General features: G+C 36.3%; 1 non-coding gene across 1 annotated transcript; it reads left to right on the top strand.

The window, feature by feature from the left end:
• The first annotated feature begins 14,150 nt into the window (after positions 1-14,150).
• LOC148778843 (Nuclear RNase P) lies at positions 14,151-14,566 on the top strand. The gene has a single exon (XR_016038467.1).
• Positions 14,567-14,813: the final 247 nt, after the last annotated feature.

The raw sequence follows: 14,813 nt of genomic DNA on the forward strand, positions 1-14,813 counted from the left end.
TGTTGCTTCCTGACCTGCATACAGGTTTCTCAAGAGGCAGGTCAGGTGGTCTGGGATTCCCATCTCTTTCAGAATTTTCCACAGTTTATTGTGATCCACACAGAAATCAGATTGATTATATTCTTTGCAGCCAAAGATGGAGAAGCTGTATACAGTTAGCAAAAACAAGACCAGGAGCTGACTGTGGCTCAGATCATGAACTTCTTATTGCCAAATTCAGACTGAAATTGAAGAAAGTTGGGAAAACCACTAGACCATTCAGACATGACCTAAATCAAATCCCTTATGATTATACAGTGGATGTGAGGAATAGATTTAAGGGACTAGATCTGATAGGTAGAGTGCCCGATGAACTCTGGAAAGAGGTTCGTGTCATTGTACAGGAGACAGGGACCAAGACCATCCCCACGGAAAAGAAATGCAAAAAAGCAAAATGGCTGTCTGAGGAGGCCTTACAAATAGCTATGAAAAGAAAAGCGAAAAGCAAAGGAGAAAAGGAAAGATATAAGCATCTGAATGCAGAGTTCCAAAGAATAGCAAGGAGAGATAAGAAAGCCTTCCTCAGTGATCAATGTAAAGAAATAGAGGAAAACAACAGAATAGGAAAAACAAGAGACCTCTTCAAGAAAATTAGAGATTCCAAGGGAACATTTCATGCAAAGATGGGCTTGATAAAGAACAGAAATGGTATGGACCTAACAGAAGCAGAAGATATTAAGAAGAGGTGGCAAGAATACACAGAAGAACTGTACAAAAAAGATCTTCACGACCAAGATAGTCACGATAATGTGATCACTGACCTAGAGCCAGACATCTTGGAATGTGAAGTCAAGTGGGCCTTAGAAAGCATCACTAGGAACAAAGCTAGTGGTGGTGATGGAATTCCAGTTGAGCTATTACAAGTCTTGAAAGATGATGCTGTGAAAGTGCTGCACTCAATATGCCAGCAAATTTGGAACACTCAGCAGTGGCCACAGGACTGGAAAAGGTCAGTCTTCATTCCAATCCCAAAGAAAGGGAATGCCAAAGAATGCTCAAACTACTGCACAATTGCACTCATCTCACATGCTAGTAAAGTCATGCTCAAAATTCTCCAAGCTAGGCTTCAGCATTATGTGAATCGTGAACTTCCAGATGTTCAAGCAGGTTTTAGAAAAGGCCGAGGCACCATAGATCAAATTGCCAACATCCGCTGGATCATGGGGAAAGCAAGAGAGTTCCAGAAGAGCATCTATTTCTGCTTCATTGACTATGCCAAAGCCTTTGACTGTGTAGATCACAAAATGTATATGTAGACTTGTTTTATTTATTTCTTTAATACCAATAAATATGGCAACATAGTAGTTATATGTTTAAAACAATCATGATTATTTGATAGATTGACTAAACAAATAAACAAAGTTTTCCAAGAGTCTATTTCCTCTTTGCAAGATACTCAAGAAAGCAAGCATAAAAATACCTTGCTTAGCCATATTCTTATAGAATATCTTATTACTGAAATCTATTATTGTCAGTAATATAAAACTAATTTGAGTCAAATATTAATGTATTATATTACCATAAAATAACAAAAATTAGAAAAATAAGCTGGGATAAATCTTTGAGATAGTAAACAATATTGGGGGAAAAAAAGGCTGTAAAATTTCTAGTAGTTTTAACTATAAGATATAGAAAAACTTTTTCCCACAGTGACACTTTATTTTTTGTTTGTTGGAGGCTAATTATTTTACAATATTATATTGGTGGGTTTTGCCATACTTGACATGAATCCGCCCCGGGTGTACATGAGTTACCCCCTCCAGAACCCCCCTCCCACCTCCCTCCTCCCCTTATCCTCCCTCTGGGTCATTCCTGCATACCAGCCCCAAGCATCCTGTAACATGCATTGACATTGAACTGGCGAATCGTTTCATATATGATAATATACATGTTTCAATGCCATTCTCCCAAACCATCCCCCCCTCACCCTCTCCCAGAGTCCCAAAGACTGTTCTATACATCTGTGTCTCTTTTGCTGTCTCGTATACAGGGTTATCATTTGCATCTTTCTAAATTCCATATATATGTGTTAGTATACTGTATTGGTGTTTTTCTTTCTGTCTTACTTCACTATGTATAATAGGCTATATTTTCATCCACCTCATTAGAACTGATTCAAATGCATTCTTTTTAATGCATTGTGTATATGTGCCACAGCTTTCTTATCCATTCGTCTGCAGATGGACATCTAGGGTGCTTCCATGTCCTCGCTATTATAAACAGTGCTGCAATGAACATTGGAGTACACGTGTCTCTTTCAATTCTTGTTTCCTCAGTGTGCACGCCCAGGAGTGCGATTGCTGGATCATATGGCAGTTCTATTTCCAGTTTTTTAAGGAATATCTACACTGTTCTCCAGAGTGGCTGTACTAGTTTGCATTCCCACCAACAGTGTTAAGAGGGTTCCCTTCTCTCCATACCCTCTCCAGCATTTATTGCATGTAGACTTTTGGATAGCAGCCATTCTGACTGATGTGAAATGGTATCTCATTGTGGTTTTGATTTGCATTTCTCTGAATATGAGGGATGCTGAGCATTTTTTCATGTGTTTGTTAGCCATCTGTATGTCTTCTTTGGAGAAATATCTGTTTAGTTCTTTGGCCCATTTTTTGATTGGGTCATTTATTTTTCTGGAATTGAGCTTTAGGAGTCGCTTGTACATTTTGGAGATTAATCTTTTATCAGTTGCTTCATTTGCTATTATTTTCTCCCATTCTGAAGGCTGTCTTTTCACCTTGCTTATAGTTTCCTTTGCTGTGCAGAAGCTTTTGATTTTAATTAGGTCCCATTTGTTTATTTTTGCTTTTATTTCTAATATTCTGGGAGGTGGGTCGTGGAGGATCCTGCTGTGATTTATGTCGGAGAGTGTTTTGCCTACGTTCTCCTCTAGGAGTTTTATAGTTTCTGGTCTTACATTTAGCTCTCTAATCCATTTTGAGTTTATTTTGGTGTATGGTGTTGGGAAGTGTTCTAGTTTCATTCTTTTACAAGTGTCTGACCAGTTTTCCCAGCACCACTTGTTAAAGAGACTGTCTTTTCTCCATTTTATATTCTTGCCTCCTTTGTCAAAGATAAGGTGTCCATAGGTGCGTGGATTTATCTCTGGGCTTTCTATTTTGTTCCATTGGTCTATTTTTCTGTCTTTATGCCAGTACCATATTGTCTTGATGACTGTGGCTTTGTAGAAGAGCCTGAAGTCTGGCAGGTTAATTCCCCCAGTTCCATTCTTCTTCCTCAAGATTGTTTTGGCTATTCGAGGTTTTTTATATTTCCATACAAATTGTGAGATTATTTGTTCTAGTTCTGTAAAAAATTTTGTTGGTAGTTTGATAGGGATTTCATTGAATGTATAAATTACTTTGGGTAGTATACTCATTTATACAATATTTATTTTTCCAATCCACGAACACAGTATATTTCTCCATCTATCAGTGTCCTCTTTGATTACTTTCACTAGTGTTTTATAGTTTTCTATGTACAAGTCTTTTGTTTCCTTAGGTAGATATATTCCTAAGTATTTAATTCTTTTCATTGCAACAGTGATTGGAATAGTTTCCTTAATTTCTCTTTCTATTTTCTCATTATTAGTGTATAGGAATGCAAGGGATTTATGTGTGTTGATTTTATATCCTGCAACTTTACTGTATTCATTGATTAGTTTTCTGGTAGAGTCTTTAGGGTTTTCTGTGTAGAGGATCATGTCATCCGTGAACAGTGAAAGTTTTACTTCTTCTTTTCCAATTTGGATTCCTTTTATGTCTTTTTCTGCTCTGATTGCTGTAGCCAAAACTTACAGAACTATGTTGAATAGTAGTAGTGAGAGTGGGCAACCTTGTCTTGTTCCTGACTTTAGGGGAAATGCTTTCAGTTTTTCACCATTGAGGATAATGTTTCTGTGGGTTTGTCATATATAGCTTTTATTATGTTGAGGTATGTCCCTTCTATTCCCACTTTATAGAGGGTTTTTATCATAAATGGATGTTGAATTTTGTCGAAGGCTTTCTTTGCATCTATTGAGATAATCATATGATTTTTATTTTTCAGTTTGTTAATGTGGTGTATTACATTGATTGATTTGTGGATATTGAAGAATCCTTGCATTCCTGGGATAAAGCCCACTTGTTCATGATGTATGATCTTCTTAATGTGTGGTTGGATTGTGATTGCTAGAATTTTGTTAAGGATTTTTGCATCTATGTTCATCAGTGATATTGGCCTGTAGTTTTCTTTTTTTGTGGGATCTTTACCAGGCTTTGGGATTAGGGTGATGGTGGCCTCATAGAATGAGTTTGGAAGTTTCCCTTCCTCAGCAATTTTCTGGCAGAGTTTGAGTAGAATAGGTGTTAACTCTTCTCTAAATTTTTGATAGAATTCAGCTGTGAAGCCGTCTGGACCTGGGCTTTTGTTTGCTGGAAGATTTCTGATTACAGCCTCTATTTCCGTGCTTGTGATGGGTCTGTTCAGATTTTCTATTTCTTCCTGGTTCAGTTTTGGATAGGTGTACTTTTCTAGGAATTTGTCCATTTCTTCCAAGTTATTCATTTTATTGCCATATAATTGCTGATAGTATTCTCTAATAATACTTTGTATATCTGTGTTGTCAGTTGTCATCTCTCCATTTCATTTCTAATTTTATTGATTTGGTTGGATGAGTCTGGCTAGTGGTTTGTCAATTTTATTTACCTTCTCAAAGAACCAGCTTTTGGCTTTGTTGATTTTTGCTATGGTCTCTTTTGTTTCTTTTGCATTTATCTCTGCCCTAATTTTTACGATTTCTTTCCTTCTACTAACCCTGGGGTTCTTCATTTCTTCCTTTTCTAGTTTCTTTAGATGTAGAGTTAGGTTATTTAGGAGTTGACTTTTTTCTTGTTTCTTGAGGTGTGCCTGTATTGCTATGAACTTCCCCCTTAGCACTGCTTTTACAGTGTCCCAGAGGTTTTGGGTTGTTGTGTTTTCATTTTCATTCATTTCTATGCATATTTTGATTTCTCTTTTGATTTCTTCTATGATTTGTTCATTATTCAGCAGCGTGTTGTTCAGCCTCCATATGTTGGCATTTTTAATAGTTTTTCTACTGTAATTGAGATCTAATCTTACTGCATTGTAGTCAAAAAAGATGCTTGGAATACTTTCAATTTTTTGAATTTACCAAGGCTAGATTTATGGCCCAGGATGTTACCTATCCGGGAAAAGGTTCTGCGTGTGCTTGAGAAAAAGGTGAAATTCATTGTTTTGGGGTGAAATTTCCTATAGAGATCTATTAGGTCTAACTGTTCTATTGTATCATTTAAAGTTTGTGTTTCCTTGTTAATTTTCTGTTTAGTTGATCTATCCATAGATGTAAGTGGGGTATCAAAATCTCCCACTATTATTGCATTGTTGCTAATTTCCCCTTTTGTATTTGTTAGTAATTTTCTTACATATTGTGGTGCTCCTATATTGGGTGCATAAATATTTATAATTGTTATATCTTCTTCTTGGATTGATCCTTTGATCATTATGTAGTTTCCTTCTTTGTCTCTTTTCACAGCCTTTCTTTTAAAATCTATTTTATCTGATATGAGTATTGCTACTCCTGCTTTCTTTTGGTCTCTATTTGCATGGAATATCTTTTTCCAGCCTTTCATTTTCAGTCTGTATGTGTCCCTCGTTTTGAGGTGGGTCTCTTGTAGACAACATATATGGGGGTCTTTTTTTGTATCCATTCAGGTAGCCTTTGTCTTTTGGTTGGGGCATTCAACCCATTTACGTTTAAGGTAGTTATTGATAAGTATGATCTTGTTGCCATTTTCTTTATTGCTTTGGGTTCGAGTTTATACACCTTTTCTGTGTTTCCTGTCTAGATAAGATCCTTTAGCATTTGTTGGAGAGCTGGTTTGGTGATGCTGAATTCTCTCAGCTTTTGCTTGTCTGTAAAGCTTTTGATTTCTCCTTCATTTTTGAATGAGATCCTTGCTGGGTACAGGAATATGGGCTGTAAGTTACTTTCTTTCATCACTTTAAGTATGTCTTGCCATTCCCTCCTGGTCTGAAGAGTTTCTGTTGAAAGATCAGCTGTTATCCTTATGGGAATCCCCTTGTGTGTTATTTGTTGCTTTTCCCTTGCTGCTTTTAATATTTGTTCTTTGTGTTTGATCTTTGTTAATTTGATTAATATGTGTCTTGGAGTATTTCGCCTTGGGTTTATCCTGTTGGGGACTCTCTGGGTTTCTTGGACTTGGGTGATTATTTCTTTCCCCATTTTAGGGAAGTTTTCAACTATTATCTCCTCAAGTGTTCTCTCGTGGTCTTTCTTTTAGTCTTCTTCTTCTGGGACTCCTATGATTCGAATGTTGGAGCGTTTAACATTGTCCCAGAGGTCTCTAATATTGTCCTCATTTCTTTTAATTCGTTTTTCTTTTTTCCTCTCTGTTTCATTTATTTCTACAATTCTATCTTCTAGCTCGCTTATCCTGTCTTCTGCCTCTGTTATTCTACTCTTTGTTCCCTCGAGAGTGTTTCTGATCTCATCTATTGCATTATTCATTGTATATTGACTCTTTTTTATTTTCTCTAAGTCCTTATTAAACCTTTCTTCCATCTTCTCAATCCTTTTCTCCAGGTTATTTATCTGTAACTCCATTTTGCTTTCCAGATTTTGAATCATTTTCACCATCAAAATTCGAAATTCTTTATCAGGTAGATTCCCTATATCTTCCTCTTTTGTTTGTATTGGTGGGCATTTATCTTGTTCCTTTACTTGCTAGGTATTTCTCTGCCTCTTCATCTTGCTTATATTGCTTTGCTTGGGGTGGCCTTTCCGTCTTCTGGCAGTTTGTGGAGTTCTCTTTATTATGTAGTTTCCTCGTTGTGTGTGGGGTTGGATGGGTGACTTGTCAAGGTTCTCTGATTAGGGAAGCTTGTGTCAGTGTTCTGTGGGTGGAGCTGGATTTCTTCTCTTTGGAGTGCAAAGTAGTGTCCAGTAATGAGTTATGAGATGTCAGTAGGTTTGGAGTTACTTTGGGCAGCCTGTATATTGAAGCTCAGAGCTATTTTCCTGTGTTGCTGGAGAATTTGCGTGGTACGTCTTGCTCTGGAACTTGTTGACCCTTGGGTGGTGCTTGGCTTTAGTGTAGGTATGGAGGTGTTTGATGAGCTCTTATCAATTAATGTTCCCTGAAGTCAGGAGTTCTCTGGTGCTCTCAGGTTTCTGGCTTAAGCCTCTTGCTTCTTGTTTTTGGTCTTATTCTTGGAGTAGCCTCTAGACTTCTCTATCTGTCATTTCCAAGGTGGTTCCCTCTGTTTTAGCTTCTGTTTGCTGGTCTCTTCAGTGTCTAATTTCCGCCCTGACACTAGGGGGCGGGTGGACACGTTCTAAGGCTCAGTTGTTCAGTCCTGTTCTGGGAAGGGAGGAACACTGTAGACAAATATCTCTGGCATCCGTGGGGAGTGCTCACAGCATCTCGGCCACACTGGTTTTGCCCCCGCTCACAGCGCGTATGTTGTCCCAGTCTATACTACACAGGCTCTAGGTTGCTCTGCCGGGAACTGACCGAGGCCGGCGCTGGGTTTTGTGCACTTCCCAGGTCTGAGCGGCTCAAGTTCAGGTTCTCGGATACTCCACAAAGGTGCAGACTTGGTTGTGCCTGCATTTTGGGCCTGCCCGGTCTGAGCAGCTCAGGTGACCAGGTATTTGGCGATCACAGTCCCTGCGACTTTTTTTTTTTTTAAGTTTTGTGGACTTTATTCCAAGTTCAAATGTTCTTTTGATGAATTTGTGGGGGAGAGAGTGGTCTCGCCATTCTATTCCTCCGCCATCTTGACCCTTCTCTCCCAGAGTGACACTTTAAACTTAAATTTTGTATATAATGTTTACTTATAAAAAGTAGTAATACTGGAATGAAAAAAAAATATATATATATAAAGTATATAATCTATGGCATCAGTTGTAAAATCACTGATAACCAAAGCATATAAATATAACTGTACATAAAGTAGGACAATAAATATCATGTCCTCAACAAATGCTGTGAAACAAGTGTTGTTAAAATAAAAATTTATTAATAAAAATAATTTTAATTGGTTTTTCTATAATATTTTGATATAGACCAGGGATTGGCAAACTTCTGTCCACAAACAATATCTGGTCCACCAGCTGTTTTGTAAATAAAGTTTTATTTAAACAAATTGCATTCATTCCTTTACGTATGTTCTATGGCTGTTTTTCTCTGCCATAAGCTTAAACAGTTATGATAGAGACCATATAGCTTACAAAACCTAAATTATTTACTTCCTGGTTCTTTAGAGGAAAAGTTTGCTCAACCCAAAATAGATCATTGTTATAAATAATCTATTATTACTACTTAGGTGATTTTAAATGGTATTTCAAATGCTTCTTGGTTTCAAATGCATATTTTCAAAGGAATATATCATATTACTATAAGAACTTTTTATTTCCTTAATGTTTCAGTATTTTAACAGGAAAGATAAAAGTTATACTTCATAATGTTCTCTGACATGTTAAAACTTCTAAAATTAAATAGGTTTTTAAAGTATCATTTTAATGAAGCATTGGATTTAATTAATTTTATATATCTGAATTGCCACAAGGGAATTCAAACTCTACAACTGTTCTTTTTGAAATGAACTTGGCACATTTATGGGTCTATGCAAAAAATAAAATAGTCTATGCATCACTGCTTAGTTATATCCATTTGGCTTATCACCAGGTAATTTTTTTTTAATTTAAAATTTATAACAAAATGTTTTTCTCACATATGTGCAATTACCTGCACTTTTATATTTATTGGGCTTCCCTTATAGCTCAGTTGGTAAAGAATCCACCTGCAGTGCAGGCAACCCTGGTTTGATTCCTGGATGGGGAAGATCTACTGTAGAAGGGATAGACCAGCCACTCCAGTATTCTTGGGCTTCCCTTGTGGCTCAGCTGGTAAAGAATCTGCCTGCAATGCAGGAGGCCTGGGTTCTATCCCTGGGTTGGGAAGATCAAATGGAGAAGGGAAAGGCTACCAGTTCCAGCATTCTGACCTGGGGAGACATGGGTTGTATCCCTGGTTTGGGAAGATCCCCTCAAGAAGGGAAAGGCTACCCATTCCAGTATTCTGGCCTGGAGAATTCCATGGACTGTATAGTCTATGGGGTCACAAAGAGTCGGACATGACTCAGCAACTTTCACTTTACATTTATTTAAACCGATGTGCACAGATTTGCACATATTTTTAACAAAACCAAAAAGCTATAATTAGAATATGCTGTGATTTTATAAACCCATCTTGATAATCCATAATTTTTTTTTCTGAATTTTCTAAATCAGTAATTCTTAGTGACTGGCTAGCCAATAAACAGTTTTCATTTCAAGAATGTCACTTTCTGCTATACTTCAGAGGTATCTTGGTAAAGAGCATAATTTCTGATAATATGTAGATTTACACATGTAAGAGTCACTAAGGTAGTTATTATTCAATTTAAAAATAACTTCTGCATAACTGCATCATAATGCAGCTTCCATTCACCTGCTTAATATTCTTGACATGATTTAATCTCAAATTGCTAACTTAAGAGCAACCTCTGCTGGCAAACAGAGGCTGAGCTGCAAACATTTTAACCATAGTTTTGCAATGTCATTTAACCATGGCAGATTAAAAAGTGTTTGAAGGAAGGTTTTAACATTTTTGTTGTATACAGCTGAGTGACAAATTGTACACTTTTAATATAAAATGAAGGTAAGTATGGCATATTTATTTTAGGACTAAAAAATTCATAAGATTTCTGTTAAATGCTCGATTCTCAATTCTCAGTTTTGTGGCCTGAGGATCAGTTAGGAAGAAAAGTTAAAGATAAGAGCTCAGATTTCAGAGGATCTTAAGAATATTGAATGAAAGGATAATGTATCAAAAAGTTTACTGCAAAATACAAAGTTTTATATAAACAAGATAATTCTAAATTTTAAGAATGGTTCTAGTGCAATGAACCCAATAGATATGAATAACTTAGTTAATTTTCTTTTCCAGATAAATATTTTAAATGAGACCATATAGAAGGATTCAGATAATACTTCTTATTAGAAGCATATAAAATAAATGCCATCTTGATATAATTTCCAAATATTACATCTACTAAGCGACTGAACTGAACTGAACTGAAGGATACAACCACACTTTTGGGGTCTATGTTATGGAACATACACCAAGTTTACCTATAAAATATGTCTTGTGTAGTAGCAAATAATTGTTAAGTAAGTATATATAATATTTTGTCTTTTAGATTGAGTTTCGTGGAGGATACACATTGTATAAAGACATGCACATCTAGTCTAACAAAACTATTCACACAAAAAGATTACACTTGAACAATAGTGAACAACTCAAACCCACAAACACTGAGTGGAGTATAGAGTTATATGTCCTAAATCCACTTGACACTGCTGTCCATTTTTTGGATAAAATTATTCCTCTGTGCTTCATGGAGACATCCTGATATATTGTGAAAAACAAATGAAAATTTAGGTCCTTTTTTTAGAAAATGTTTATTTCAGACAGTTCTTTATAACACAGAACTCTCTACAACTGACAGTTGTACAACTGACTCTTACTTCCCCCAAGTGTATTTCCCATGGGAATATGCCATTCATATTTATCCACTCTGCTAATTCTTTGCACAAACCTTGGCTTTTCTTTCATGATAATAATACTATATAATATGAATATCTGGTACAGTGGTTTTCAAAAATCTGGTCAAGGATCTTGGAGGTCTCTAAGGCACTATCACTGAGTTCATGAAGTCAAATCTATTTTTGTAATACTAAAATGTCATTTACCATTTGCACTGAAGGTGCAAAAGCAATGGTGGAGAAAACTGTTAGTGTCTCACCAAAAATCAAGACACTTGTACCAAACTGAATCCTTTACCATCATACACAGTTAAAAAAGAAAAAAAAATCAGATTCACTGAAGATTATCCACAGTGCAAAAAAATATATTAATTTTACTAAATCACAACCCATGAATATGTCTTTTTTACTCCTCCCTGTGATAAAACAGAAAATTTATATATGCACTTCTGCTATATACTAAAGTAAGATGGTCATCTCCAGGAAAATCAGATGTATGATTATTTGATTTGAGTGGTACTAGTTGTGCTTTACATAGAAAATAATTTTTACTTGAAAGAACTGACAGACAATCTACAATTATCTGGAAGATTATCTGGCAGAAATTTTGACAGAAAGGAATACAGTGAGTTCATACTTCAAGGAAAACTATTATTTGTTAATAATAAAATTCAGAATTTTAAGCAAGTATAAAAAACTTGCATCTATCATGACAGGTTTAGGAATTTCCCAATAAATAAAGATTTTTCTAATATGATCAGTGGTGACATTAATGAATGTGATTTTTGAATGTTGCATAATGAAATGTGGCAACATTTGGGAGATAGCACAATCACTTAACCAATATTTTTCAAGTGACCAATGCATGATGTTATGAGACTATGCATCATAAAATATCCATTCCAAGTATATTACAGATCAAAGGACTTTAATGTAACAGAGCTCTGAAAGTTCATTGATATAGTTTCAAATCCCACATTGCAACCAAGCTTTAGGAAACTATCATTTGTCAAGATTTGATGTTCTACCAAAGAATATCCACAATTATCAGAAAAACTTTTAAAAGTATTTCTCCATTTTCCAACTACAAATCTATTTATGAGCAGATTCTCTTCATATACTTCCCCAAAAACAACTTATCACAACAGATTGCATACAGAAAAAGATATGGTAACTCATGTCTGTTTTATTATGGCAAATAGTACAGACTCACAAAAATGTAACAATGTAACAAAGCCATTCTTTTAACTAAATTTTTGGTCTGGGAAATATAGTTACTTTTCCTTAAAAAATATTTATTTTAACTTAAAAGATATACTTTTTAATATAATTGCTATATAAATTGCTTTTTTATATAAAAATTGCTATAATTTTTAATTAATTAAGTATAAAATTATTTTAAAATCCTGTTATGGCAAGTATTAATAATAGCCCACATACATATTCATTAGGGTGCCCAACAATTTTTAAGTTTGTAGAAGGGTCCTAAAACCCAAAATTTGAGAACTATTGACTTGATACAGTTAGATACTAGTTTATTGACTGCAGATATTACTTCATCAGTCCTCAAAGCAATCATATGAGCAATATTATTTTTAACAATTTATAGATTAAATGGAACTGCAGAAATTTGCCAGAGGTCACATAACTAAAATGGAATAAAGCCAAAATCTGCACACCAGGTCCCATACTGTTTACTATGACACTACTTCCATAATTTTGGTGATGAAGTCTCCTCCAGAGAGTTTATCTGATAGTCTAAGCATTCCACTGAGGAGCACTGTATTACAAACAGAATCAATGACAAAACAAAATACCTGAATTTGATTCCTATCGCTACCAAAAATTCCTTGAGGTTCAATAACTTAAACACTGAGCAAATTAATAATGTTCATGGTTCTTGTAAGGAGCAAATTAAATAACACATATAAAATTTCTGTAGAAATGTAAAGCATCAGTTCAGTTCAGTCACTCAGTCGTGTCCGACTCTTTGCAACCCCATGAATCACAGCACACCAGGCCTCCCTGTCCATCACCAACTCCCGGAGTTCACTCAACTCATGTCCATCGAGTCGGTAATGCCATCCAGCCATCTCATTCTCTGTCGTCCCCGTCTCCTCCCACCCCCAATCCATCCCAGCATCAGACTCTTTTCCAGTGAGTCAACTCGTCTCATGAGGTGGCCAAAGTATTGGAGTCTCAGCTTTAGTATCAGTCCTTCCAATGAACACCCAGGATTGATCTCCTTTAGAATGGACTGGTTGGATCTCCTTGCAGTCCAAGGGAATCTCAAGAGTATTCTTCAACACCACAGTTCAAAAGCATCAATTCTTCGGGGATCAGCTTTCTTCACAGTCCAACTCTCACATCCATACATGACCACGGGAAAAACCATAGCCTTGACTAGACGGACCTTGGCTGGCAAAGTAATGTCTCTGCTTTTTAAGATGCTATCTAGATTGGTCATAACTTTCCTTCCAAGGAGAAAGCGTCTTTTAATTTCATGGCGGCAATCAGGATCTGTAGTGATTTTGGAGCCCAAAAAAATAAAGTCTGACACTGTTTCCACTGTTTCCCCATCTATTTCCCATGAAGTGATGGGACCAGATGCCATGATCTTCGTTTTCTGAATGTTGAACATACTAAAGTTATTACTGCCTTTGCTTTATGTCTCAACTGAAGACATTCCTCCCCACAAAGCCTTTTTAACTATCACATTCCTCTATGTTTGTGGTCTTTCTAAAGATTTATGGTATTTTTAATGCACTCATTTGAGAACTCAGTTTTTATTTTATGTATGTCTCCTATATTCATGTTTAAGTTATAGGATCTACAGCATAGGGAATCTCATATCTAAGTGAATACCCAGCTTCTAACGTAAGGTCCTCTAGCCCAAAGCACCCAGTAAGCATCAGTAAAGTGTAAGTAAAGCACCCACTGATTTCTTATGAAATCAGTGATTCCACCTATCATTCAGGTTTAATATCAGTCCACTCCAAACCTTATGAATCTGACAACTTTTTTTGAGGAAAAGAGCCAGTAATGATACTCTTACTGAGATAAATAAAATATACAGGTAGGAGAAATTTTAGAAAAAATCCAATTACTTCAAAATAATCACTTCTTTTTTTAACTTCACATTCCTTTGTCTCAACTACTTCTAAATACCATCAGACTTCCTTCACTGGAACATTTAATTGTTCATCTTCAGTTCACTGATACAACAGGGTGTTGTTTTTGATAAAATATCAGCTCACATACTACATAAAATAAAATTATTGTGTAGGAATTTAATGACATAGCTCTTTCCTTTTATGAGTTCAGAAAATATATCATTAGCAGTTTCACAAATTACCACAATAACTTATGCTGACATGCTCATTTATTCTCATTTATGGATAAATTCGGTTGACAGGCCTAATGAAATATTATAGGAATTCCAAGCCTATGATATGGATCAGGCATCATTAGAGAATCTCAGAATGAGGACTACTTGACACAGGGTGGAGGGAAGCTCATCAGTGGGGCCACGAGCTGAGTGCACTTAGCCAGTCTCCCCCATGTTCCTTGAGAAGGTCTGAGACTAGGGCCAAGAACAGGCAGTAACAGGGCCTCCCTGAGCTTCCCAGAGGTGAGTTCGCAGAGAATGTAGCTGCATGCAGGAGGGCAGACAGGACAGGAGATGCCATGGGCCTCACCCTTGTGGAGGGGCCTGGAAGATGCCTCTTTAGCCAGAGCGTAGAACAGACTCATGCCCGCCAGGACTACTTGACACGAACACTTCACTATAAAATGGAACATTGGGCTTCTACCAAATTTTACACTAAAAATGTACTTGTTTGTGGACATTTATCATTAGTACAATGTGGAGATGTTCTTACTTCCCACTCATCAAGAACCACAGTGATCTCAACCATCTGCCTGATACTTCATGAGAGAAAATAATTCTGCAATGCACAGTTTTTCTTTGTCTTTAGAATATTATTTTGTATTTTTTGCTTGATAAGTATGATAGTGAAGAAAAAGCGTAAGTGTTAGTGGCTCAGTCATGTTTGGACTCTTTGTAACCACACAGACTGTGGCCCACCAGTCTCCTCTGTCAATGGAATTCTATGTGCAAGCATAGGGGAATTAGATAGCTTTTTCCTTCTCTAGGGGATCGTCC

This window comes from Moschus berezovskii, chromosome 1 (assembly GCF_049115385.1).
Source record: "Moschus berezovskii isolate FMDL1 chromosome 1, NW_MosBer_1.0, whole genome shotgun sequence".
NCBI classification, from domain to species: domain Eukaryota; kingdom Metazoa; phylum Chordata; class Mammalia; order Artiodactyla; family Moschidae; genus Moschus; species Moschus berezovskii.